The 4,778-nt window shown below is 41.4% G+C and overlaps 1 pseudogene; it reads right to left on the bottom strand.

Annotated features, from left to right (window-relative positions):
• Positions 1 to 2,125: 2,125 nt before the first annotated feature.
• Positions 2,126 to 4,576, bottom strand: LOC139471044 (G-protein coupled receptor dmsr-1-like; annotated as a pseudogene).
• Positions 4,577 to 4,778: the final 202 nt, after the last annotated feature.

The following is a 4,778-nucleotide window of genomic DNA, read 5'->3' on the forward strand; positions in this document are numbered from 1 at the left end:
TTTCTTTGCATTTTCAATGTTGTAGTTTTTACCCCCCTTACATTGTGCACCAAGGTAATGTACGAACAAGTCATTACTTGGTTGAAAAAGATGTATGTGGAAATCGCTGGCTCCACTTTTCACTGGAATTTAAATGTATGACAATGTGAGAGGGGGTGACGCATTGTGTTTCCCAGGTGTTTTTATCAGGTTCGTAACACATTTTGTCGTCTTTCACCATCTTGGAGTTTTTGTGTGCTGAACGTTCTGAATATTTGCTGTTTCTCTAGAATCATAGGGAGATGCGATTTCAAGACATTTAATTTCTTACTATCATTATTGTGTATTCGTTAATTGCGTATGTCCAACGAAAGTGATGTGCAACGTGCAAACTTTACTTGTTACATATGATTTCTGTGCCACACGTTATAAATGGTTTAAACGTAACGTAACCGATGATTATACATCTGTATGGCTTGAATCCTCGTTTTGCTGACACACTGGTTGTTGCCCCAACACCCAAACAAATGTCAGAGAGCATGGTGGGTCTTTGTGTTTGATGTCAAATGGGGTTATGGTAAGTCATTGACTGCAGACGGAATAATGTTTTGACATGCCCTTTGGAAATGTACACATTGATATTGATTACATTTCGAGGCTGCTCCTTGTACAATAAACATGATCATTAAGACCCAATATATGCTTGCTCGCACATTAGGACAAGACATAATTGTAAATGTATGTGTCTGTTATTTTGATAAATTGCATCATTATTATATTATTATACTTCCTGTTTGGTTGCTATTTACACAAGTCAATGCATTAGAGAAAGAAAAGAAAAACGGGTGTAAGAGTAGTTCTCACATATCGTATTTTTGTTGTGTTCAGTACTATGTTGTTTACAAACCTTTTTGTGATATTCATTGCCATCTCAGTCTACCACCTCCGTAGGGATTTGGCAAGAGAGGATTTCAAAGTCCATGAGAAAACACTCAAGATTCTCGAGCTCCCTTCGAAAGGCGACAACAATGTCCTGACATCACTGAAGTCAAAGCACACTTGATCACAGCAACTTATCAAACTTGATGAGATTCATTTCAGAACACGCACAATTAAGAAAATCATACACTAACCACTGCTTCTGGGCCACAATAGTCACAAAAAATGTTTCATACGCTTGCGTGAATCCGTAAAAACTTCAAATTGACAGGAAAAAATCATGCAGATTTCTGGTGTCAAAATAGCCGCCTTGTCTGTAGCCTAAACAACGGCAGTTCAGTCATACTCCTGTTCCATTGGTAATCACATTATACCAGCAGGCTCATTCCCAGTGAATCTACAGGTTAATATTGAACCACATCATAAACTACCGGGCAAAAGAAAGTTTTCACCGACTTCACTTGACCAAACACCAAAAGCAAAGGTATATGTGAGATTTATGATGATTAATTTATAAACAGAAATCATTTTCCATGAATTAGATTGAAAATGCATTGTAAGGCCGATATTGCAGTCTCCGCAATACACAAAGAAATAGTCAAGGGGTCCAAATTAAAAATTACATTGAAAAAGTGCATGAAGAGTCCAGTAATGACACAGTAGTCAGGTAACACGTCATCAGTAGCGAGTGTGACCACCCTGGGCATCCATGCACGCCAACACACGACTCCTCATTGACGTCAAGTTCCATAAGTTCAATAGAGTCTGTTTAAGTTCCTGTCAGTTCACTGGAGGCGGTACCTGTTGTCTCAGCTGACGATCAAGATGATCCCAGGGATGTTCAATGGGGTTCATGTCTGGAGAACAAGGTGACCAGGGCAATACGTTGACGTTAACGTTGTCCAGGTAGTCTTAAACAATTCGGGCGTTGTGAGGCCTTGCGTTGTCTTGTTGCAAAATTAATCCTATTGGAAGATAATGAATAAAGGGCAACATAACAGGTCTTCATCCCTGTATTGCTGAGCATTCAGGTTTCCTCGGATGATAACCAGCCGTGTTGTAATCCGACCACAAATGCCACCCCATACCATGACGCCTCCACCTCCAAACGGGTGAACTTATCTAATGCAGTTTGGCGCCAGTCGCTCTTCCCTTCGTCGAAAAACTCTAACTCTGCCATCGTTCCTGAAAGAGCACTCTCGCCCAGTCACGTCGCTGCCACCGACGTACAGTTCGTGCCCATTGCAGTCTGCCGTTGACAGTGTAGACGGGTCAAGGCCATTCCACGGAAGGGTCGGTAGGCTCGTATACCAGTTAAGTTGACGAAGTCGTCGAAGGACTGTTCGTCTGCCCTGGTGCTGTTGCCTCCGTTGACGTCGCGGTCGCACATCTGTTTCGGAGGTGAATCTGCCGGATGTAGCGGTCTTCGGCTGGTTTTGTCATTCTCGGTCTTCTCGATCTTGGCCGGTCTTGAGTCGGTCCTGTCTATTGGAAGCGGATTATCAACTTGCTGATGGTGGTCTTGGAGCAGTGGAAGTTTCTGGCTATCTGACGCTAAGTAGCCTCCATTTTGGCCATATCGATCGCTATGTCTCGTTGCGCTTGTGTAAGTCTGGGCATATTGTTGGTGTTTTAAAGCCTGCTCTGTCCAACGTCGGTATTTATGCCACAATCACGCACGTGCATTTGGACAAATGTCTCAAAATCACGTTTTGCACGTTTTCAACAATGCATGATTTGGATGCGTTGTGGTTGTGGTCATGTTGCATTTGGGCGACGGTTTTCTGCGGGGGTTCAAACCTGTACCAGCTTTTTTGCTTTTTATACAATTATTCTTAAAGTGAAAACTTTCTTTTGCCCGGTAGTTTAGATCAGTGTTGTCATCTTGCTTCGTAACCTGTCTGCCGAGGCATGGAAAATGTAAACATTGGCAGCCATACTGACGGCTTTGAAGTGTGAGTAACTATGAATTATTTTAATGTTATATTATTGACCGGGTTTAATTGCCTACTAACTATTAAGACTTACGCATTCAAAATAAACAGTTGAATGTGAATCCATAGAGTTTGTTGAAGAAATATTTTCTACAATCTTTCACCCCTGCAATGGAAATGTATGTTCGATTTCCAAGAAATGACCTCTCTCGGTGATTTCCAAGAATAGACTCGGGGTCAGTCCTAACAGCGCACAGCAGGTTGGAAGAAATTAAAACATCTATCTTTGGACTAAGTTTGGAGGGTTATCTGTGAAGTACTTTTTGAAAACTTATTTTCACACACTAAAGACTATGGTGTTTTTAATCTTGAACTTTAGTAATATTTGTTTACAAATATAACTACCTGTGACCACTTTGGGGAATGTTCTAGGATTGCAGACCTGTGTACCTGTGTTGTTACGCGTTGCAAGAGAACACCGTTGTCAAAGCGCTCGGTTCCAACTTAGAATAAAAGGTATCTACTCTACAGTGGGACTACAGCAAATTCAAAACACAGTAGGTTTATCTCTTAAATATAATACTCCCTGTTTCAATATCTCTTTCAATTTGATAGTAAATGACTAACAAATGTAACAACTCTGCAGTTTCGAATCGTCAGTCCAAGAAGTGTACTGATGGTCAACATGTAAATGTCCGTGGTCTGCCAAGGTAGTCTTTGTTGGCGGTACCTTCAAACACGACCACTCCGACCTCGTCCCACTCTCCCCTATCGGTTCATAGAGGACAGCTCGCCGAAGATACATTTCTATAAATCTGGCTCGGCACTATTGATTCGCAATGCAATACGACATTATTGGCATTATTCAACAACACTACAAAGTCCATGAAATCTCCTAAAAGTGTGAACAGATTGGCATAAAATCCAGGCATTGTTGGTCTGAGAAGAATAAAAATGCCCTGTGGAAGCACCGTGATGAGAAAAGGAATGATCACAAGTAACATCTTAGTGGTAGTGGGTTGTGGGGAATCTTTTTAAGATTTTTTACCACTTGCCGATAATTCTCGTTGCCTTTTTCGATTTTTAACACATATAGTATAAACCAAAGAACAAAGAAGCTATCATTAATACATACGGAACGACGTTGGCCGTCGGGTAGTTTGTAGTTTATCATTGAACAAAACAATGGTTGTCGTCTGGTTGGTGGCAAGGTTTAAATCTTTGATCCCATACACTATTGTGTTGTAATCCAGTGCATGCCATTTGATCTCATCCGTAATGTAGTTAGGTATGAGCACAACTGATGACAGTACATTCACAGTCAGTGTTATGGCTTTGACTTGGTGGATCTTCCGTTCTTTCGCAAACACCGCTAATGACACACCTACCCAATTTGAAATTGTATGTGTTGTGGTCGTGATATTGATAAGGAATAGCATGTACATGATTCAACTATAGGTAAACTTGTCTGGCTTACCTTGGGCGTCAGCAGGTGGAATGTAGAAACGTATAGCAAACGGAACGGACGCCATTGTAAGGATATCGGACACTGCCAACCATGTGAGCAAAATGTTTGTTGGTGTGCGCATGTCACATCACGTCAGAATGGTGACGTTGAAGATGTTCATGAACACACCATATATGCACACAACAACACCAGTAAACATGGATACCGAGAAACCAGGGCCGTTTGGCCCGGCGGCATCTGGTGCATTGGCGGCCATGTATCTTTTAGAATGTTCCAGTGTGGTCGATGACAGATATCGATCATGTCAAGATAAAGGTCGACACAAACCTGAAACCTTCACAGCTTTTGCGACCATCTGGAAAAGAAAATGCAAAGACTTATGACAACCGCATTTGTCATTTTTATTTTGATTTATAATATCAGACAGATTGTATAGTTCGACACATGTCAGGAGTGTG

The sequence above is a fragment of the Haliotis cracherodii genome, unplaced genomic scaffold, assembly GCF_022045235.1.
Source record: "Haliotis cracherodii isolate W230 unplaced genomic scaffold, xgHalCrac1.p SCAF_21, whole genome shotgun sequence".
In the NCBI taxonomy this organism is placed as follows: Eukaryota; Metazoa; Mollusca; class Gastropoda; order Lepetellida; family Haliotidae; genus Haliotis; species Haliotis cracherodii.